At 47.8% G+C, this 24,071-nt stretch overlaps 2 long non-coding RNA genes across 2 annotated transcripts; one reads left to right on the plus strand and one right to left on the minus strand.

The window, feature by feature from the left end:
• The first annotated feature begins 15,536 nt into the window (after positions 1-15,536).
• LOC129383216 (uncharacterized) lies at positions 15,537-16,451 on the plus strand. The gene is made up of 3 exons (XR_011893078.1): positions 15,537-15,757; positions 15,977-16,120; positions 16,204-16,451. It is a non-coding gene; the product is annotated as an uncharacterized lncRNA (long non-coding RNA).
• A 710-nt stretch (positions 16,452-17,161) lies between these two features.
• On the minus strand, positions 17,162-23,308 carry LOC129383217 (uncharacterized). The gene is made up of 3 exons (XR_008611110.2): positions 18,778-23,308; positions 18,369-18,445; positions 17,162-17,980 (listed from the first exon to the last, which is right to left on the minus strand). It is a non-coding gene; the product is annotated as an uncharacterized lncRNA (long non-coding RNA).
• Between the last annotated feature and the right edge of the window lie 763 nt (positions 23,309-24,071).

Consider the following 24,071-nt stretch of genomic DNA (forward strand, 5'->3'; position numbering starts at 1 on the left):
TCTGCAAAATGAGTTGCAGTGCAAGCTCACTGTTTTTTTTTTTTTTTCACTGAGCGTTATTTATATAACACGTGAGTGATTTACCGATTATTGCTTATTTCATTTTCTACCAGAAAAGACACATGGTTGTCCAAGGTGGTGACACCATAAGCCAGAATGCATGCATCTCAAAGAGCGTGATGTCGTGGGATATGGCAAAACAGTTCAGTTGTTTTGGCGCAAAAGGCAAAATGAAGCTTTGTGAGCTGAACGTTTACAAGCTACTGTGCATTAAGTCTTCTGCTACAATATTATCATTTTCGTTGTCTGCATTGCCGTAGCTCATTTTCCTCGCACCCTGGACACTTATTTTCTTATGCAGCCTGCCTGATAGAAAATATCAAGCAGAACCAGGAGGAAGCTACACTAAAAAACATCGAAAAAGCAGCCATGTCTTGGTTCCGCCATACCGCAGGAAGGGCAGCATCAGGGCAACAAAGACCACTGAACAGAACTTCAGAAGAGGACGACGAAGCTCTCATTTCTTGAGACAGTGCACCTTAAGTACTGCTTAACTGTGCAATAAATAATTTTGGCGATCACTTCCTGTTGTATTTTTGTTTCTTGGTTTCGGAAGTGAATATATTTCACAATTGCCATCCCACAAAAGTGTGAAGCAGTTAGCAAAAGAAAAAATCGGCAAGAGATCCCAATAACCCCCAAAAATTTTTCAATCTGGGGCATGCCAATAACCTCCCAGGAAGGTCCCAACAACCTCCGTCTGGGACATACCAGAAAATTTACTTTTCGTATCACTTTTTTATCACTTCTATTATAGGGGTGTAAATGGGACATCCCTGGGATGTACCTATATCCTAATTCAGACATCCTTAGGATGTCTTTGTGTCGTCTGGGAAATGGATGCGAAGGTTTAACGGCTTAGGGGTTTGTCATCCTAAATCGACTTGTGCTATGCCGGACGCCACGGTGGAGGGTTTCGGATAGTTTTTACCACCTGAGGTCTTTCACATGCAATGACATCGCACAGTACACGGGCCTCTGGCATTTCGCTTTCATCGAAATACAACCGCCACGGCCGGGATCAAACCCGCGTATTTCGGGTCAGCAGCCGAGCACCATGACCACTGATCTACCGGCTGAAATGAGTGAGAGTACTCGGAGGCAAGTGCAGCAACAATGATGTTCGGAGTTACGTGAGAAAGCACCCCTACCAGAATGCAAATGCTGACGATGACGCTCAACGAAGTTTCCCATTTCTAGTACAATTATTGCAGCTCATGTGAAGCTATTCTCGCCTTTTTTTAACACTTAAAAAGAGCGGCCAAGGCATACACTTGACTTTGAGATGGCATCCTGAACGTGCAAATCATGAAGAATATGCTGTTTTCAGGTACAGCTTTCTCTGGCTACGCAGCGGAAGCCGCGCGCGCGATGCGCCAGCTCCTACAAACGTGCTCTTTCCACGCGCTCATGGGCCAAAGACGCAGGCCTGAAAGCTAGCGGCGCGCGCTCGTAGCTTCCGCTGCATAGCCTTAGCTGATCCCGATTGAAGACCTGTCTCATTTATTGTGCGCCTCTAATGGTGCAAAGTCTGATCATAGAACGCGCAAGCAGGTAAACAACCTCTGAAAGTGGTAGGAAGGGTTACGGGGTTCCGCTGTAGGGCACACAGGAGAGAGGATGAACGCTCGCAATAAACAAAAGCGGTACTTACTGCGGTGTGCAACTCGCACTCCTGCTTTCTTGCCTCCTACACTGGATGTATCCAGAACCTCTGCTTTCTTTTCTTTTTTTCTTCGGGCAGCTTCATCAGCAGCAACTTCCTTTTCACGAGTAGCAGACGACGAAGAACCCCCACAGAGACTATCTAGGCGGCGGAGTCTACTGCTTCGCTAAATATTTCCTATGTCGCTCTCAGTGCGTCTGAAGCCTATTTTTTACCATAAAGAACGCACAGAAAAAAACAGCGACTAGACGGCGAAGAGAAAAAGGATGGAAAGACGGAAGCACGTCGGTACGTCTACCTTTCCGATTACGCACCAGCTTGGCCATACCGCTTATTTCCAGCGCCATCTCTCCGCTAAACAGGCAGGAAGTACACTGACACATTATTAAAAGAAACGGAGGAGCTTTAGACAAAGCTTTAGGGTTTTTCTTTTGTGTTTTGTTGTTGTAAAGAAAGGGCAAAGGTCTATAAACTTTATTTGTGCATTTCATGTTGGCTAAAGCAGTTTTGCCTTGTCTGGCTACACTGAGGCGGCACCTGCCGCTTTTTCGCTCCATGTACCTCAGCCAGCGGAAGTTGGACGTCATGCCACTTCGGTGTTTCCTGCTGTGCGAAACTCGTTGAGAAAACACTCCATGTATCCCGGCCTTTAAAGTGCAGGAAATAATGCCCAGGAATGGGGAAATGCTTGGAAATAAGACGTTTTCTTCATAATTTACAGTTCGGCATGAAATGAGTCGGGTATTTTCAACACCATGTATGTAAAAGCGAATTGCTTTTGTTTGCAATGTCGCCCATTCAACACTTTCGGACGTTTCCCCTCTATATGCAGTGTTCCTATTAGGGCTAAATACCAAAATGACACATACAGTGTTCCTATTAGGGAAAATACAAAAATGACACATGCTTGTAATTTACTTTCTCCAGCTCATGTCGTCCGGTGGAGCTTCGTACGGGAACTACTGCTACTTACCTGGTGCCACAACATTGGATGAACGCACAAGAAGCCCGGAACGAGCATTTATATAGAGCGAAATAAACATTTCCTCATCTACGAGGCTTTTTGCGTCAACTTCATGAAATTGCATGTGGCACAGATTCGATCGAGGCTTGTAAAGATCGTTCGCAATCATTTAAAAAATAAATACAAACAAATAAACGATTCCGCACCAAGACCGTGCGCGAATGAGCAGCAGAACAGAAAAAAAGCGCCGAGTAGCGCAGTCGGCGTAGCGCCTGCCAACAGCGTTCAAAACGCGCGCGCCCAAAACCGAAACCGGAAGAAGTTTATCCCATGCGCTTGGTGCGCTACAGTCAATCCGGCCGCTGGGCTCTATGGGAATGTCGGCTCTTGTTCAATGTCTTTCTGTATGGCGAAACCGTCGCGCGGACGCCACCGGCATCGTCTCGCTCGGCCCCCACGCTGCCCCCCATCCGGTATGTTAGTTAATTGTGCCTTAGTTTCGCAAAAGCGTCTAAGGCTATGGTGCACCAAATACAAGGTGTCTTAAAATCCAATTTAAGAAGAAAAAGGCTAGTTCATTTATATTCTATGTAAAATGCCAGTCTCGTCTAGTAATTTGCGCCCGTCAGGTAATGAAACGATCGCATCATCTCCCAAAATTATAGTAGTGTGTAAAGGTATGTGTAATTTATATAATTGTGCAAAAGGATTCGTCTGTGTACTTCAATATATGTGCATGTCAGTAATATATGCATAGCTGTTAGTGGTTCTTGGCATTTCTCGCATGTTGGTGCGTCTTCTTTCGTAACTAAATAATTTTGTGTTAGGTGTGTATGCCCAATACTTAGTCTGCATAACACTACTTCGAAGAACAACTCCTGGTGGTAACGTTACTTCCACTCACCAAGTATTGGTTTCGAAAGATGTAGCTTGTCTGCACAATGGTCTCATTCGTTTTGCCATCTTGATGTTAAGGCCTTCCTAATTGCGCGGATTCTATCTTTATATGGAAGTGTTGTGCTTGCTATGCCCTTATACGCTGCCATCGATGCGCACGTGTCAGCTGCTGCATTACCCAGCATTCCAACATGACTTGGGCCCAGCAAAAACGAATTGATCTCCCGTATTTGTTAAGCGCCGCCATGCTTAAGATGTCCCCTATCAGGGGCTCACACTCAGATTTTAGATGTAGAGCCTTTAGTGCACTTAAGGAATCAGTGTATACGACTGTATTTTCATGCTTGTCAGTGATAATCCTTTTTAACTACAACCCATATAACAAAAACTTCTGCAGTGAAAAGAGAGGCATGTTTTGGTAATCGAATATTTGTGTCCCAATTTTCCGTTATGGCCCCCACGCCCATGTCTTCTTTTGTTTTAGATCCATCAGTGTAAAATTCGATGTAATTTTGATATTTGTCCTACAGAGCGCAGTATTCTTGCATGATGTGTTCGTGTGGGGTGTCTTTTTTCTTTAAATGTGTTTATGTCCAGTCACATAAGTGTGTAAAATCCTACCACGGGGGAAATCGTGGTTTTTTGGCAACCTGGAAGACTTCAAGAGGAATGTCAATATCCCGACAATATTCCTCATATCGTAAGACAAGCGGCCTAATCATCTTCGGTAAATACGTAAAAGACACGTTCGATCAGAGGCCCAGTGCTTGTGAGATAAAGCTTTGAGGATATTCTATATTCAATGCTTTATTCGCTTCAATTTTTAGTGTTTTAATGTGGGCTAAGAAGTTTAGTTCTTTTGTCAAAGATTACTCCCAAGAATTTATAGTCGCTTTACAGGCAGCGCGAAATCGTTCAGTTTTAAAACTGGGTCTAAGCACAATCCTCGTTTTCGCGAGAATAGCACTGTAACAGCCTTTTGAGCAGAGAAGTGGAAGCCATTTTTCTCAGCCCATCGTATTAGCTTATTTATTGTGATCTGGAGATGTCTTTCACATGTCGGTAAGTTTCAGGCGCGGCATCCTATTTGCAGATCATCGGCGTATATGGAGTGCACAACAGAGGGGGGAATGGCTTTGTTAATAGAGTGGCCTGCTTTTCGGGCAAGACCGCGCACTGACGTGGCACTCTTCAAGCTGCGTCGGCCCCTCCACCCTAAAGCGGGGGCTACATGGGGCGTTTTTCTCCTGCGATTATCGCGCGCTAAAAAAAAAACGCGCTGGCGGGACGCCGGCCAGGCTACATGAGGCGCACGGGCGGCGAACGCCGCCGCAGTGTGGCCAGACAACGCGAAAATGTTTTGGCTACCACTAAATGAACGAACAATGCTTATATGTTGTTTTTTGTGTTATAATTAATAAATTATGCAATAAATACCCCACTAATATGTCTATACACATTACCAGGTATGTTTAGTATTGTATCGATATTTTTGTCGATGTTCAGCGGAGAGAGTTGGCCGGAAATGTTTCGTCTGGCGACCTTGTGCGACTGCAACTAAAGCCCCTTAAACTTCGTAAAGTAGTGCCACGCTTTGAAGAATGCCGCTTCCTCCTCCAGCGCTCTGGCCGAAGCCGACGCCGCGTCGCTATTGGCCTAATGGCATCACGTGGCCCCTTGCGCCGGCTTCGTTTGTTTACAGTCGCGCTTCAGTGCCATCTTTGCTCGAGAAGCGGCGCTTCTTGGCGGCATTCCTTCCGTTCCTATTCTGTGTTGTTTCGATCTTGTGAACACCTTGATGGATGTTTTGTGGCAAGAGCGACGTCGCTTCACGTCATTTTCTGTTACCATGGCCTGCTGCGCGTTTGGATGCCAATATAGTTTTAGCAAAGGCAAGAATATATTCGCAATACCGTCCGGTAAGCGCAACGGGTTAAGAAGAAAGACATGGCTTCACCGAATCGGCAGGGAGAACTTCCGACCAACTTCCTCCGCGCGACTATGTGATGTAAGTTGTGGCTCTCTCAGAGTATTGTATGTGCCAGGCTTGCGTATTGTGCTGCGGGCAATAACGTAGTAGATATTGCACAGTTCACTGTGCATGTTGTCATTTGTACGCACGCTTTAACGTGATTTTTACGCAACGTCTGCTTTGCTTATATGCGCACTACATGGTCGTGTTGGTCATATTTGGTGCGCTTAATCGTTTTGAACGCCAACCTGCTGGAGTTCGCGGGCACGCGAGGTTGCGTGCGATAACGTGATCACGAAATTTTTAAGATTCAGCGCAGTCCTTTTGATAAAATTTCAGTCTCGATCATGAAAGCGCCTCAGGAGAGCAACTCTCTGCCTTTTGTGGTTACTTAATTACTAGCTTTCTTTAGATAGGCTAGCTTTGTTTGCCACATTTGTTCGTGTTCCTCGTTGGCGGTCGCCCGGTGGATTTGCGATACAGAGGCACCGATGAAAAGCGTGCGTGCTCTCCCGAAACCGTGTTACGCGGTGCGTTCGTCGTCTAGCGACCGCATCATCGGTAATTGAGACGGATGTGCTAATTCGCGTGAGCTTTAAAGTGTGCGAAGCTTAAGATGCGGCGGTGGAGCACTCGCAAAGAAAACGTGCGGTCGCCCGCCCGTTCCCTGGCTGGTTTAGTCGTCGTTCGTGCTTAGTCGTTTGCTCGTTCGTTCGCACGCTTGTTTAGTCGTTTGCTCGCTCGTTTAGTTCGCGCGCTCATATAGTCGTTCGCTTGCTCGTCTATGCCACTATTATAGTTTCTACAGTCACTATGCCTAATTGAGACGCGCTTGCTGTAGGACTCTTGCTGGTGCGTTTATTTACGCTATGAGGCAAATAAATGGTGCACACGCACTTGTGACTGCAAAGGCAAATCTGTCATGCATCTATGTGAAAATAAACTGTTAACTTGCAACTCGAATGCCGTTTCATATCATTTTAACCTATGGATAAAACATTTCACTTGCCGCAATTTCGGCCGCGTCATGGCGGGGGGATTCTTTGCGCGATCATGACTTCACTAATAAATTCATGTCTCGCAAATGTTACTTCGAAGGGAGTGCAAACGTCCTCAATGCATGCACCTCAGTGCAACTCGGTTCGCGACAAGTACATCACTTAGTAAACGGACGAACCAACGCACGATGAACTGTTATTCGTGGTAAGTCATTAACCTGAAAAAATTACTGAAGGCCACAGTGGTCTTGTTTGAGATTGAGTCAAGCATTGTTATCGCGCTCCCGCTTCGCGCACGAATGCTAAAAACTCATTTTATTTTCTTGTGTACGCACAGTCCTGACTCGATGATCGGCCGCGGTATTTCTGTCGGCGTTGATACACGAGAAGCATAATAGCACCAGCGCCCACCTCTGGGGCTTTGCGCGCTCTTAGATTGGCAAGCACGCACGTTGACGGCACTGCAGCTTGTAATACACTTTCGAACCTCCAGAGCAGTGATCTCCGTCAGCCTTTGTACGTCATAGCTGATACGCGCCGCGAATTCACATGGTAAGGGCGGCGCGGATTCTTTAGGCTGAGGGCTTGCTGGAAGCCAAGAGGTTGTCATTCGATGGTAAACGTGTTATTTACAACCATTCGCAACAAGATCTTGCGACACGCCCTTGACAAATGTTGCGTACCTAATTGTAGGGCACGCGATACATTCGCAGTCGTCAGCGCACAGCGTTAACACCCTTTCAGATACTTTTTTAGGAAATAGTTATCAAAAAATGAAACAAAAGCTGTCGTTACCGAATTTGCATAAGCATCCGACTAGAAATTCTATGCTGTAAACGAAGTTACACGGAGCTGGAAAGCCAACGTGAACGCCTAAAGAGCACTGCCTTGCTATGCGTGCATTCACTCTGCGAAAGGTCGTCTGCTGCGCTCGAGCAATGTAGGTGGCGCCACGGTTGAGGAGGGAGCGCGAAAGAGAGGAGAAACGAGGAGGAGTGAAGGCGGAGGAGGAGAGTGGCACTACTTTACGAAGTTTCAGGGGCTTTAACTGCAACAGGTGTGCGGGTAGAGCACGGGTAGAGTTTCCTTCCTCCGTGGGGTAGAGTGTACTAGAAAAGTTTCAAGTGGGCCGAATAACCGGCTCCGCGCTTGCTAGGAGGTGAGGCGCTCGATCCGCGTTGAAAATGCTGCGGTGGCGCTGCGGTCGAAGTGGATTGGGTTGCGCCGGAGCAGACGAAGCGTCAGGAATGTTCTCGAGCAGCTAGTGGCGGCGGTTTTCTTTGCGTAGCTCGTTCTTTTGTGATCACTGTTTTATCCTGCAGTTACCATCAAAGTGTGTGGCATGCCTAATCGAAGGCATCGTCACTGCTACGCACCGGGATGTCGCACCGGCTACGCGGGCGTCCCAGCCGAGACGAAGCTGTCGTTGTTCAGCGTCCCGAAAGATGCGGTTCGAAGGAAAGCCTGGGAGCGGAACCTCCATCGCGCTGACAAGCCTCTGGATGAGAACTGCGCAGTTTGTGAGCTGCACTTTGAAGAACGGTACATACTTCGTGACTACGTGCACGTAGTGGCCGGCAAAGAAGTGAGAATCGCACGCGGAGTGCCCGCGCTCACACCGGAAGCAGTGCCCACGCTTTTGCCCAATACGCCGAACTATTTGAGCTCAAAGGCACCCCCGAAACGTGCACCACGCAAGCGTGGCACGTCTACCGTGCTCGAAAGCCCGGGCTGCAAAAGGAAGAAAGCCTGCACGAGTGTATCTACGGCCGTGCACGACAGTGGAAACTGCGACGACGAGTCGGCAGTGGAGTGCACGCAATGGCCAGCTCTTGACTCAAACAATCTCAGGGACCTGAAGACCCCTTCAGCGTACTGGTCAGTGCATAATTTTTCCGACTACGAAGGCACTGTTTATGCACTGTCAAGCTTGGAAGCAAGTTCTGGCACGGTGACCTCTGAAAGGGCTGTTCTGCTCAGCCTGAGTGCGACCGAGATTACGTACAGAACATTCCTCAAGCGAAAACTCGTTCCTGAAGGTGCTGCGAAGACTGTGCTCGAAGCAGAGCGAGTCATTTCTGAAACCTCCGATTTTCTTGCATGTCCTGGTGCGCACTCTACCTCTGCTATTTTAGAGAAAGATCTCACTGCAAAACTTCTGGAAAAAACAACAGTCATTCATGGGGCCTTCCACAGCAAGACATGCACAGGGATGACAACAACCAAAGGTAAATTTGTGAAGCGAAGAGACAGATGCAGAGTAGCACACTATTTCATGTGCAGTAAACTGTGAAGGTCACGCCCTGTGCTATATATACTGAGGGCAAGATTAGGTTAAAAGCCTAATCACGATGATTAAGATGCGCGCTACATGTAGTAGCAACAGTCCAGAAATTAAGCAACAAGCGTATTTTGCAATTTGTGTTGCTTTGTATCGCTGACCGAGGCATATGCAATGCAAAAGTGCTGTGATAAGAATTGGAATAGGAGTTTTGTTAATATTACTGAAATATATCAAATTACCCAGGTGTGTTTGCTCAAGCATGCGAACAAAACCTTTTATTGTTCATAAAGCCCTTTCACGCTATAGTGCACTTGCATAAGTAGAATGATAAGTGATGACAAATTTCTCAATTATTTTGCAATGAGCTTTGGTAGTAGCTTCACTACTTTTGACATTCATTCTTATTTCAAACAATATTGCTCTCCTTACATAATTGTGACTAACTGGTGTGTGACATGAGGGCTTAACAAAATACCTAATTTCTTTTCAGGAGTCCCATGCCTTTCATGCCGTTATCTGCGCAAGACCCTGCTGACACGGATGTCTCGGCTCAGAAACCGTCGTCACAAGCAAATCACGACAGTGGGCCAAAAGCTCAGGTCTATGCTGCAGAAGCACACGCGCCTGTCCAAGAGACTAATAAGCCTGAAGGGACAAATCGAGAGCATGAAGGCACGAAATTCTGCAATAGAAGAAGAGACTTTGGCGGAAAGCATTGCTATGTTGCCCAACAAACAACAGGAAAGCGTGCGGCACTGCTTTGATGCCTGCAAAAGAAAGAGTACAAGGGGCATGAACTTTACTAAAGAATGGGTGCTTGAGTGCATTTTAATGAAAATGAGGAGCCCGAAACTCTATAGGCACATCAGGAAGCACAACATTCTTGTACTTCCAAGTAACACCACTTTGAAGAAGTACACTGCAGCATACAAAAGTGGCTTTGGATTCAACAAGAAGGTGATGGAAATCCTCAAACAAAGAACAAGCAAAATGGACAGCTTCAGTCGTCATGGGGGCCTTCTGATTGATGAAATGAAGTTGTCAGAGCACCTATCAATGGAAAAGTGTGCAAAGTTGCGTGGATTTGTTGATCTCGGCCCATTCACACCTCCCGAAGATGCAGGGCTTCCATGCGACCATGGAATGGTTGTCATGTTTGTCCCGTTCACTGGGCGGTTTTCGCAGATAATAGGAACATTTGCAGCGGATGGAAATGTCAAGGGAAACCTGCTATGCAAAATCCATCTGTATCCATCTAAAGAGCTCTTTGAGTTCTTTAACTACTTAGAGAGTGCCTTTACGGGCTGCTTCAGCATGAATCAATTACATGCTGACAGCATTTTGGATGTGCTGTCACTGCTCAGGACCAGAACAAAAACAATTGGATACACAGTCCATGAAGGCGAAGTAAAGTGCAAGGTTGTGAAGTTTTATATTGTAACACGGCTCCACTTCCTGATTAAGGGCCTAAACAAATCAAATGATGAAAGGCGTCAAAGGATGAAGCACCTAAAAGTGCGCAGGTGTCTGTGACACTGACAAGCAGTACTGCTGGTTGCTTTCGCGAAATAAATGTTGACATATTTTGCATTTGAGTTGCACTTGCCATCAGTGGTTTATAATATACATCATTCCTGTCCAATTATTGGCATGTTTCACGGCCTTTTATTGCCATAACCAAAAATGTATTCATCCTTGTGCAACTACAAGAAAATATTTTGCTTGTACAACAGAACTTTGGTCAGTGATAGCCTGCCTGCTCACAACGAAAAGGTTCAGAGAGAAGTAAACTGGGCGCTGAGTGGTGTTCGAATCCCAGTCTTGCACTCAGCTGTTGCGATTTGCGTACGCGGGGGCCCTTGAGCGCTCCGACTTTGTAACATTTCCGGACTCTGCGATTCCAGACTTTCATTTGGAATCGCGCCCGAACGCATTCCTGCGCTTTATTTTTGTGCGCGTCCATGCATTCCGCGTAAATCTATTTCGTTCTCGCGCTGACAGCATGCTTTCGCGATTCCACTGCCTAATACACATCGTCTGGTTAAGGACTTTTTTTTATTACCTTTGCATGACGACGGATATTTCATCACTATTCGAACAACAAAAGTTATGGTAGACTCCGTGTAAGCTGCCAGGCCAGACATACACGCGAACTTGTGGAGTGCGCGGCAGTTGCAACTCGCCTGACGCGCACACGGAGGGGACGGTCAAGCGACTACAAGCGTTCCGAAACACCTCGGGGCCTATCTTGTGCCGTACTGCGCCAATGACCCCTGTTTGAATAAAAAGAATCAACCCGTACAGCCAAGACGCCGCAGAAGGGGCCGCAGCACACAGCTTGCGCCGCGTCTGCCGGCGCGCCCAGCCAATCCACTTAAAGCCCCTCAATTTTTCAAAAGTAGCGCCATTCTTAGATCTTTCCGCCACCGCGCTCACCCTGGCGCGTCCTCCTCCACGCTTCCTGTCGCCCCAGCCTCCTCCGCTCCCCCATTGGCCAATCTGTGTCACGTGGAAGCGGGCGCCGCGCTTTTGTGTATTTTTTTCTTGCCTACGCGAAGCAGGCGCCGCGCTTTTGTATATTTTTTCTTTCCAGCGCGCTCCGACCTCCATTCTTGGGCCTTCGCGACGAAAGTACCGCAGGCGGTCTGAAGGAGCGCGGTAGTTTTATACAGTGTGTTAGGGCCGAGTGCTTAATTACGATGCCGTGCTGCTGCGCCTACGGTTGCCACAACAGACCCAGTGACGGCAAAAAGCTTTTTGCTTTACCATCCGGCGGGCGCAACGCAAAAAGAAGTGTAGATTGCAGGATCGGACGGGCTGACTTCGAGGAAGTGGCAAAGAACGCACGGCTTAGTAAAGTAAGGGCCACGGCTACTCACAACCTCTTATTTTGAGCCTAGTTCACGCCTTCCGCTTCGAAAAAGTGGGTGTTCATGCTCTGCGTGGTTTTTAGCGCGTTGTTTGACTTTCTTTTTTCGAATGTGCTCTGTTTGTTTCATGTAGTATCGTCTTGCGGTGAAATGCACGCATCTGCAGCTGGCCTGTGACGTAAGAGCGACTTTATTCAGGGTGTGTTTTGAGCTCCACCAGAAGTTAGCACATTCTCGACGCTATTGCAAGGCTCACTATGACTTACGATGCAGTCTTTTAGCTTCGAATGTACGCCCGTATGTATTGATTTGGTTTGTGATGATTAATGTTTTTAACGTTCCGAAGCGACTAAAGCTAGGATGGAGGTCGTAGTGGATGGCTCCGAATAACTTTATCTAGCTTGCCTGGGGATGTTTAACGTGCACTTTGATCGTAGAGTCGTATGTGGGCCGGTAAATTCCTCGTTGGCGTTTCATAATACTCGCGCGCTAGCGCTGCTTTAGAAGTTGGCGCCTCGGCGCGATTGTATTTCTTCAAAAAGTTTTATTTACTGGTGTAACAACTTGTCATTATTTCGTATTATTAACGGCGCCTCCAGGGCACCAAAGCGGCAACGGGAACACCAAAGCTAGAACCAGCGCTGGATGGGGCTCGCCGAAGCCTGTGCATGCCAAGGGGGTATAAGATCGCGGACAGCCAATTTTGTATGCGAACACTCCCTGCGACGCCTGTATTAGTGTAATGTTACGTGCTCTTCAGAGGCCTCGTTAGCCATTACATGTGCCCTCCTGGAGCAGTACTTGTAAAAAAAAAAAAAACAATATATCGTCACGATTACCAAAGCACCCCGCAATGAAAAAACGGCCCTGTTGCCAGGCATTGCTGACGGCACACAGCCGGAATCTCTTACGCGCCGACCGAACAAAAGTGTCCTGCAGGTACGTGAATGAACCTACGAAACCACGTACACATACTTTCACGCTGTCAACACCGGAAACTTTGGTAATTACGCGCGTTTGAGTACACCGCGTGCTTGCGTCGTGTTTCGGCAACAAGAACTCTCAACGTCGCGCGCTTTACGCCTTAAACACGCCTTGAATAATCGTCATTTTCTCTATTTCTTCCGCAATTCCAACACGAAATTCTAAAGGCCAGTTACCGACTGACGAAGAAAGATCTCGATTAAAAAAACTGCTCCGCAGGGCTCGAACGAACTTTTCTGCGGATTTCGTCCCGTAGCGTGTTGTTAGCCGTCGTCTGCTACGGCAGGCCCACCACCGGCGGCGCCACCGTCGAGGTCGCGCCGAGCGGAGGAGGAGGGAAGCGAATGGCGCTACTTTGGGAGATTGAGGGGCTTTAAATCCACTTCGATCACAGCGCCCTCTATTCTCTCGACAGCCAGCGCCTCGCTTTGAGCGCTTCGTTCGTCTCACTCAGATGTTCTAGTACACTCTAGTGCGGGTTGCGCAGAGTGTCTGTGTGAGCTTTGTTCTGTACATTGCTTGTGGCTCTCGTTGCTGATAACTAACCCTTTCGCTGTCGGACCTTTCTGGCCGTGACGCACCCCCAGTGTCGGCTTGGTTTCAGGGAACGAGCATAACACGGAATGAACATAGCAATTTATTTTTGATTATGATTGGTATACAAATAACATAGTCAATGCAATATGCACATTTCAGTGTTCTGCAGCTGTTGTTAGTAAGCATCATCATCATCATCAGCTTGACTATAAAATCCGTTCAACATCCGAATCTGACGATGCGGAACCCTCTTCCTCGCATGCGACTCTGTCCGAGTCCGAATCCGAGCTCGGCTCGTATTCTGAATCAGAATTGTGCCACCGCTCCAATGAGCAGACGAAGGTCCCGCGCGCCGAGCCATCCGAAAGTAACCGCGCGCAGGGAGGATGCGCTTTCAGTCGCCCGCACAACGGAGAGAAATGGGACGTTGCGTGATCAAGAAGACAGAGGGAGATGGAAAAAGGCTAAAACAAAGTTCGAAGAGCTTTACGTTTACTGCTGCAAGTCGGAAGCGAGGGTGCGGCGAGAGAGCGAAAGCAGCAATCGAGTCACCCTTTTTGGAGAGGCAACGGCACGTGCGCCTGAACTTGACGCGCCGTAGCAGGCACACCAACAGAAGAAAAATAAAAACCTTCAAACCAGCGGAGATTGCAGAACAACCCTTGAACCCATAGCCACACGCGCGCGACGCATGATCCAGCGAACGCGGAGCCACCGCGCCACTCAGCAAAGAGAAAGTGGGGAGTGGCAGTCGCACCATACTCTTCAATACATTGACTAACACAGGTTTGATTGATTGAAACTTTTATTAGAAGGGATGGCCCGTGGCCTAAGATAGAGGTGGGGGTTAGGTGAAAGGAAGGATGCCTGCCTCCTTCGCAAAGGAGAGCAAAGCGTTGATTCTTCTGGTGGCATCTGCTAACACAGGTCGGGGCGAATATACGAACTCGTAGAAAGAGTCAACAGATGGTGTGGCCAATGCAGGAGCGCCAGCTTTGCGCTCAGGCGCGAAATTTTGAACGCACGATAGAGAACGTACCGGTACGTCAGTGACCCTGTGGGAGGGGAAGCGCGATGACGTACCGGTACGTCCGTGACAGCGAAAGGGCTAATTTTAAAAAGAGTTTTCATTTACTTCGCGCGGACGGCAAGCAGGAAGCGTTACTGCGAGGGAGAACGCGCCGCTTCTATTCTTGTGACCAAACCCAGTGTCCATGGGGGTACATCGGCGTCTTGTGTTGTTAAAGAAAAGATTATTGCTGATGAAGATGAGGGACCTAGAAGAAAAGAAAGAGGAAATTCTGGGTGCACCCCATCTGGCAAGTCAGAAAGGAGGAGGGTGAATACCACACCGCGGTAAGTAACTTGTCGGTCTGTAGCGATCGATCTCCTGTTGTGCGTTCGGGAACTTTAACTACCCCAACTCTTCGTTTTATCTTACCTGCTTCCTTCCTTTTTCTTGTGTTCGTCGTTTTTTTGCTATGTTTTACATGATGTATCTGTACCAACTCGCCCAGCTGAATGTGTTGCGGCTTGTGCTTGCCATAATCAAATTTTGTGCCATTCGGAGGTCGTAGTTCAAAACTAGCATATTTTCCTTTTTTTTTTTTCACGCTTAAGATGCCAGCTGAATACCACCCACGTTATGTATTTATCACTCTTATAAATGCACGAATGGCTTCATACGAGCTGTATTAATTGGGATGAATTCAGGAACTCCGTGGTGTGTCATTGTAAGCGGTTGCATTCTCTAGCGTTGCTTTTCCGCATATGCCTGAGAAACTGATTGCCGCGTCGACAGCATAGGCCAACGTACCCTTGACCAGTTTTGCTTCAGCGCCTGCGGCGTTTTCGCATTGATTAAGATTCGCATCCGAGAGCTCAGAATGCACTCGGAAGACACTTTGTTACGCTTGGTGTGTACCACTCCCTATTTTGCGTTAATGTCAACACACGCTGTTAAGAAACAGTACTTGGAAGAGAGGCTGGCGGTGTGACTTTAAAAAACGGGACGATGTAAACTGAGGTCCGGGTCGCTAGAAAGATGCCCACTCCAATAATAATAATAATCACAAAACAAGCTCCACATCTCTGTACGTCACCTACCATTTGTGTAATGAAGAAGGGTGGAATAAATATGTGGTGTCAGTTGGTTTTTTGTTTCACTGTTGTCATTGCAGTTTCAAGTCATGAAGACACATGAAGACATGTTCTTCGGATACTATCGGATGAGTCCGAAGCAATTTGACGAACTGCACAGCATTGTCCGCAGTGACTTGAGGAAGAATTTTGTTTGACGGGAGCCTCTTTGCTCTGAAGAGAGACTTGCTATAACCCTCAGGTACTGTAGCGACGCTCTCACAGAACTTTTCAACTACTTTCTAATTGTACACAGGTACCTATCCTCGGGAATGGCAATCAAGCAGATAGCACTCACATTTCGAGTTGCGCCAGCAACATGTCGGCTTGTGATTCACAATGCCTGCAGAGTGATCTGGAAGCACTTGGAGCCGCTCTACCTGCCTGTATGTATTTCTTGCCTAATTCTGTTCCTGACTTTGGTTGTGGAACTTTAATAGGCGATGTAGCAAACTTAAATTTGCATGAAAGAGCCAAAAGGGCAAAAGTGACGGGCATTGCAGTGGCTTAAATGAACTAATTCAGAAAGCAAGACCATTTTTAGCATCTGTCACTTCCAAACCATTCGCCAAAATATTCAGGTTTGCTCTTTTTTTTCCATTTAGGAGCCAGGGCCTGTGCAATGGGAGGAATCTGCACAAGAATTCAGCAGGCGTTGGAACTTTCCTCATTGTGTAGGAGCAGTAGACGGAAAGCACGTCCAGATTATTGCACCACCAAATTCTGGAAGCAGCTTTTTCAACTATAAGGTACTGTTCACTCCATAAGCTGAACCAGATGTCATGCATATACAAGGGATGCTCATGCATGTCTAATGTTCTCCTTTTATTAGGGGACGTTCTCCATTGTTTTGACGGCCATCGTGGATGCAAAGTACAAGTTCATGATGGTAGATGTCGGTGCACCAGGCCGACACAGTGACGGCGGAGTCTTCAAATCGTGCACATTTGGGAAAAAGCTAAACGATGGCGTCGTGGCCCTACCAGCAGCAGCACGCCTTCCAAAAAGCCAGAAGGTTGCGCCGCATGTTTTCGTCGGGGACGAAGCATTCCAATTGAGGACAGATTTTTTGCGTTCATTCCCGGGCAAAGGCATGCTGCCAATCCAGAGGGTATTAACTACCGGCTGAGCAGAGCAAGGTATTGAATGCCATTGTAAAAATATGGCATTGTTTTGTGTTGTTGGAAAAAAAAGGACGAACTCAAGTGTCCTTGCACTGCTTTTCATGCCCAGCGATGGCTCAATATAGTATCTTATGCTGTGATTGAGTGACAAGGAAGCAAGAGAAAATTGTTTTCTGCAGTACATACTTCTCGTTGCGGCCTGTAAAAAACTAAGTTTAAAACACCTTTTCTTGATAGTGTGTTTTCTTTTTTGTAATGATTCATGAGGCATTATAAACATAAATCACCACATCGTATTTGTCTACAACCAATGCATAGCTTAAAAATGAATTCCTTTGGTCACGCTGTTCCTGCATAAATAGCCAAATGGTGGCTTCGATACTACAGTTATACACAGGTGGCATGAGGCACAAGAAAACTGCAATATGGTCCCCGTTTTTTTCATTCATTGTCACACTTTCTTTTAAGGCAGCATTATTTAGTGTTATGGTGAATTAAGGCAATGAAGCAGTGAATGCAGCACTAAAGTTTGGTGTGTATGCACCTTTGAAACAAGATTTAGCAAATGTGCTCTCATGTGATATTCTTTCAATTACTAATAGACAAAGTGCACTCGAACAAACTTCTTTGAAGTAAAATAACTTGTTTAATGCTATGGCACAGCTGCAAATAATCATGTTTTTACAAAATGTGGTGCAGGCGCATCGTGGAAAATGCCTTTGGCATTTTGACAGCTCGTTGGAGAATCTTGCTTGGGCCCATGAACCTTCTACCTAAAAATGCAACCTTTGCTGTCCTGGCTTGCTGCGCTCTCCATAACTTCATCTCTTCTGCCCGGGAAACAACCTACTGTCCACCAGGCTATGTGGATTCCGAGGATGATTATGGGAATATCGTCCCAGGCCAGTGAAGTGATGCTGTGTCAAGTAGCCTGCTTGACCTTGAAACAACGCAGTCTAGAAACTACAGAGCAAGTGCTGCTGACACTAGGAATCTTTTCGCCCAGTACTTTTTTAATGAAGGTGCCATTGCGTGGCAGTGGGCTCACACTGGACTTGCACTGCCACAAAATCCATAGTGGATTTAAAGCACCCATTGTCACTATACGAAGTCTGTTAGAAAACTATCTGATGTGCATTTATTCAGGGTTGTCATGAAATGTATACTTCGCTATGAATTGCAGCAAATCCATTTCCATGTCCCATTTCGCATGCTTCGGGCATGCCCGCAGCCTGTGGGCAACTAGCTGCCCATAGACTGACGCTTGGTCCTTGTCCTCAGTTATCAGGGCGTCAACTTTATCAATGTCGTACTGCCACCGAGACCTCTCTTTCCTTTTCTTTCCTGCGCCAGACCGAGGGGCTGTCAGGGTTCTTGCAGCGGTGCTGGCTTGTGAGCTGCCGCTTGGTGTGTGTGGCTCTGGGCTGGTACTTCTTGAGGGCACAAGTGGAGAGAAAGCATCATCTTCAGGAGGTTCTGCTCCGTCTCGAATAAAGAAAAGAATTGCAAACCTTAAGCACTCAAAAAGGTTTTTGGATCGTTTTAAAGAGTGGAAAAGTAAAAAAAAAAATGATTTGTAAACTTCCCATGCTGCTTCTTCATAAATGAAAATATGTATTTCAGAACAGAGCCCACACGTAGGACCGAGCTCACACAGGACAAGATGGTGTTCAGCATAAGTTGAATGCAGTGTGTACAATGATAGCTTCTTGCTCTTAACTAAATTACCTTGCAGTGTTTCAGCATTAGAAGTAAATAAATTATTTTCACATCTGAGAGACTTGACTGCTGGCTCATTATATTGCAAGTGTGGGTACTTGTGTCGACAGTGTTTGCAGGTGCATAACAGCATAATTGGAACGTAAATTTGCACCTTCTGTTTCACTGTAGATCAATTCCAGGACCGACTCTGCAGTTTCACCGTCCTGCACATGGCTGTTTGAGAAGGTGCTGAAAGAAAAATTAAGCGTCAAATGACACGGAACACCACACAGTTTACATTTCACGATTTGGTTGCTCGAATGTTTCATTGATTTTCTTGTTTGGAAGCACAGGCCTCGTATTGAAATGCAGTTGATTGGTCTAGTGGTGAGCCCAACAAATGTGTGTGCATAACAAGACAAATTTCAACATCTACTGTACAACTGCTTCTATGCCATTTGGTCTTACTGAGAATATGCTTTTACTGCCCAGCATCCTTATGTTGCTACATAAGGCTTTCTTCAGCTCCTTTTTCAAGTAAGTTATTGCGAAAAGTAACCCACAAAGCATTGGGGATACACCTGCCAATATCCACCTGATCTTTTAGAAACATCATCATGTGGAAATACGGCCACTTCACGTGCACTGCATCAGCAGCTCCCGAGCCACTTGGTGCACCAGTCTTCCACGCGCGGTGCTTCTTCGTGAATGTATCACGAAGGCTCTTCCACCGCCCCTGTAGATTATTGTCTGCAAGTAGAATTGCACAGATTAACCTCGATTTACTACCACACATTACCATCAAATAAAACAGTTAAATATAATACTTTTGTAATATCAATGACAATTGTTCATTGCAGAAGCATGCCAGTATTTATCTTAACTTCCATTGGTTATTCAGCAAGTCGGCGCGGATATACCGCGCGTCCCTTTTTATCTGACGTGGTTGTAAAACATTGGTTCTAAAACAAAGTTTTTGCACTGTGTCTTGGTAGAAATACTAGTAGCAATGCAACCATACCTTCCGGGTCACATCCAACTTCGGTGGCCACTTCGGCCCACGCCGCCATCCTCTTCCTCTGCTCCTTGAAATCCTTCCTTGTGCTGTCCCACAATATGGGACGTTTCTGTATCGCGCCTATAAGTTTGTCGTTAAACTCCACGCGTGATGCTTTCGCCGACGTAGCCATGGTGCTGACCAGCGCACGCGCGCGAGTTGTTCAAGGAACGGCGAGACGTCTAGCCGCTCCCGCCGAAAACAGACGGAAGTGTCTCCGACAGGCACTTCCGGTAGCGTCAGACGCGTGCGCGCCGCGTCAAAATCAAGCCGGTCCTGATCGGCGGCGGCGGGCGTTTTTCGCCACGCCGGGCGTCAAATCGGCGCCGTGAGGCGAAAATCGCCTCAAAAACGCTCCATGTATTCCGGGCTTAAGGGCCGATTTACGCCCAAACCGCCCATCGCCGCACCGCACGCAGGCGGTTCGTGAAAAGCGGGTGGTCGTCACGATCGGTCACAAAAGTGGATTTACGCTGAAACCGCATGATGCGGTGCGGTTCGCATGCGCCCTCTGGTTGTCCAAATAGGCAACCAGCAACTGGCAACATGCATCAGCAAGTTGGCAGCCTCGTGTGCTGGCGACCAGCAATATTTCGCGCCGTGCCAGGATTTCGTTATTAGGTTTGCTCTCTTATTAATTATTTTTTACTAGTTAGCTCGAGTGGTTCGCACGCGCCGGCATCCGCACTTCGGTCTGGGGACGCGACGTCTGTTGAAAGCCAGCAAACATTCGGCAGTGCGCAGAGCAAAACTGTTCGAAGTCGGCAACTATGGGGCTCTTGCATTGCCCAGGGGGCGCTGCGAAAATGGTGCTAAAAAGCGCCCTCTGTCCTCAACTGGGTAGTACCAAAGCTCGGTCGTCTGCTCCGGAAAGCACGTTTACAATATGGACCCGCCACTTTCGGTTTTGTTGTACTGCGGCTTGCAGCGAATATCGGGCGCCGAAGATTTTTTTCAGGGGTGGCACGCTGCGTAAAGGCAATAACTTATGCAACGCCGAATACGTGTACGCCGTTCAAGAAATAAGCGGCGAAGTTTTAGCACGGTGTCAATCGCAAGTGAAGCGAGTCGCGTACGAAGTTGAACTTCAGGTAAGCTTTGCACGCTGCTAGATTCAGGCACACAAACGCGACGAAATGCTTGCTATAAATGAACTCACAGCAGCGATAAGCCGTCATCATGTGTACTGAACTACTCGAGCGCACGACGGTACGCGCGGCGACGACAGCGGTCTTTCAGCATGCCGCGATGTACGAACTGCTCGAGCGCACGATCATACGCGCCGCGATGGCAGCGGTCTTTGACATGCCGCGAAACGGCGGGCCTCCTGCAATCTTTGTTGACTGCATGCCGCTAGACAAGTATTTATGCCTGCTGCACTGTAGTAGCGGCCATCTGTCCCTTTAGCAATTGATAAATAACTGATGCAATGCTATGAGCTCGCAGTAACGTACGTGCGAATCGCGCGAGCTCGTGCGCTGATCGCTTGATGTAGCTTTTAATGACAGCGCTCGAACATCTATGTGCTGCAATCAATACTACCTTGCTGCGCTGCCTCAACGTGCTGGCTTGAGGTAAAGGATAAGCACATTTAACTCTCTAACCTGTGCTGCTCGTAGTGGGGTAGTGAATTGTTACCGAATCAGCCCGACCATTTGTGATCATTTGAACGCACCACTTCGCACGGGTCGAATTGTTTATTGTCGCTGTGGCCGGGTCTCGAATCGTGAATCACCAGCCATGCCTGCTGCTATGTCGGTCTGCCGTCGGGACTGTAGGTGCAATACCGAATTTTTGAACGCAGATAAGCAAGTTTCAAGACAGGCGAATCAGTCAGCATGGCGCGAAGTTTCGTTTACCCAGCGCGACGAACTGCAACTAACCAGCGCGCCCGACGCTCTGCTTCGTGAGGCCTTGAAAGAAAACGGTAGAATCTGATGTTAGGATTCAGGCCTTCTTGTTCATGGCAGCCGACGACGCAGAAGTAACGACGGTGACGCTTTTTCGAGGATGAGCTAGGTCTCTCCGGATCGGCGTCGCCGATTCCTTCTGCTTCCAGCATTACGTCTCACGGAGAGTCCGTTTTCGTTGAACTATAGGCTGCGACGAGCTCGCAACGTGGTCTGTGAGAAGTGACGAGCCTTTTCGCACTCGCAACAGGGCAGAAAAAAGTGCGAATCGACGCAAAACTCCGCCTAGAAACGCGCTTCGCCACAGCCAGGGCTCAATACGACCCAAGCTGGTAGACCCAGATGTCATTTCCTGCGCCGCCACCAGGCGCCGCCACTATACCTCAATCTCCAGCGCAAGACGCCCATCGCCAACAGCAGACGACACTGGCATATTTTTGTCGATGTAGCTTGAAGCTTCCGCGTCATGGTGAAAACGCGACTCTTGCACTGTGACATTCTGCGCTGCATGTGTGGCGTTGACGTGGTGACCCACCTTTGGAACACTGTGCAGTCGTCTTACCTGTGCCGCTTTTTTTTTTGTTTATTGCTACCGCATAATGTTGCGACAACATGCATCACTATGTGCTCGGTTGTGTATGGCGCGATGGCGCACTTTTTGTAGCTGTGCTAGCGAAAGCTTGAGTTGTGGGCAAGCGGCGCACCGCCGCTCCTCGGCTGGACAAAGCACCAGCGCGGAAGAAACGGGAAGCCACCCCATCCCGAGTCGAGTTCTGAGAATCCTTCGTCGTCGCCCTCGGCGTCTCTGCTACCGGAAAGGGACCGAGAGTTTGCCCCCTCGAACACATGCAGCTCTCGCCTGCGCCTTTTGCAGAAAATAAACGCAGTCTGTTTTCTGCCACCAACGGATGCGCACTCCTTTCACGGATGGGGCCAGACCTCGTACATAACACTGGCGATGAGGCAGGAGTTGCGAAGCGGATAAGTTTTCGAAGTTAAGGCCCGGCCCAACACACGGCCCAACACGGCCCGACAAGCGCTGCCGAGCCTTTCTCGGGCAAATCGTGGGAATCGCGTATCCCGCGCCTCGACTTTTACTTCGTGGCGAGCGACGTCAGCGACGAAGCGAAGAAGCGGGCACTTCTCCTCAGGCTTTGTGGAGCCGACACTTTCGAACAGTGTGTGCACGCGCTGATAGCGCCGAAGATCCCGAGAGAAGTCAACTTCAATGATTTAGTGACACTTCGACAATTGACAATTCAATTCGACAATGACAATTCGACACCAGGACATCCGAGCTTTACAGCCGGTACGTGTTTCAAAGACCCGACCAACGGCCGGACGAGTCGATCAGCAGCTACGCTGCGGCCCTCGGAACCTTGACAGCCGACTGCAACTTCGGAGCGCTGCCTTCGACTACACTATCGACGATGTCACCTGACACCCAAACGACCGCTTCAGCAGCGAACCGAACTATGGTGCCCCAGGATCTTATGCTCCGGGACAGGTTCGTCCGCGGCGTCTGGGACGAACATCTTCCACAGAGACTGTTCGCAGACAAAGCCTGACATTTCAACGCGCTGTGGATTTCCCTGTCAGCGGAAAGTGCGTCAAGGCATCCGCGAGATATCAAGGGAGTGGCAAACTCGGGGGAAATTAACAGGACGTTGCAAATCAAGCCAGTAGGCAAGCGTACGTCAGCAAGCCATTGCTATCGATGCGACGGCTTGCACGACCCTGAAACGTGCAAATTCAAGACAGCCGAGCGCCGTTTCTGCTCCAAGGAAGGTCACATCGAGCGTGCCTGCATCTCAAAGAAAAAGAAAAACACGGAACCACGCTCCGACAACTAGCAGCTACGGGCACACAGTGCCAACCCACCACCTGTCAGCAAATCCTGCTGCAAGCTGCACACAGTAAGTGAATAAATACGCGGGAAAGCACCGTTCCTAAACGCACTTGGAATGTTCAGTCGGACATGAAATCGGTTAGACATTTAAGCATTCTACCGCGGATCCCTAAATCCGCTAAGTCCCTTAAAATACCAAACCTCCATGTTGTGTCGTACGCCTTTTCTAAATCAAAGAAAACAGTGAGACAATTTTGTTTGTGTAGAAAGGCCGCACGTATCTCGTGTTCTAGCCTAACTAGGTGATCTGTTGTAGAGCAACCTTTCTTGTACCCAGACTAATGTTTATCTAGCAGGTTCTCTGTTTCAAGGACGTATGTCAATCTTATATTGATGACGGCTTCATAGGACTTTGCAAGACAACTTGTGAGTGCTATGGGTGTATAACTGGTTGCTGTTGTCGAAGGTTTTCCAGCTTTCAAGAAAGGGCTTATGATGGCTTTCTTCCACTGTTTGGGCATTTTTCCCATTTCCCAAATTATGTTGAAGAAATGAAGCAAGGTCTCAACTGCTTTAGGGGATAGGTGAGCTAGCATTGCGTAATGCACCCTGTCAGGACCGGGTGCTGTTTCTTTGCCAGTAGTAAGTCATCTGTTGATTTCTGGAAGTGTTAAAGCGGCATTATACAGTCTTTCTGAACTTCCTGTGGTCGGAAGCTTCAGTTTTTCTGCTAATTGCTTATGTTTTAGAAATGCAGCAGAGTAGTTCTCTGAGCTTCATATATGGAAATGTTGCCCTTATATGTCTGCTTGTTCATCTATATTTGTTTGCGTGCCTGGAGGTGAGAGTATGGGGATAGTATAAGAAGCGTAGTCGCCTTTAAACTTACGAACCTGATCCCACATACGTTTGGATGTTATTGAGCTATTTATAGAAGAGATATAATTTTTACAGGACTGTCTTTCGGCTTGTCTGCGTGTGTACCTGGCTTTGGCTTTTGATTTTTTGAAAGAGTAAATTTTCTTGTGTTGGGTATCACCGAAAGATACCCCGCGCTTT

The sequence above is a fragment of the Dermacentor andersoni genome, chromosome 3 (assembly GCF_023375885.2).
Source record: "Dermacentor andersoni chromosome 3, qqDerAnde1_hic_scaffold, whole genome shotgun sequence".
NCBI lineage: Eukaryota > Metazoa > Arthropoda > Arachnida > Ixodida > Ixodidae > Dermacentor > Dermacentor andersoni.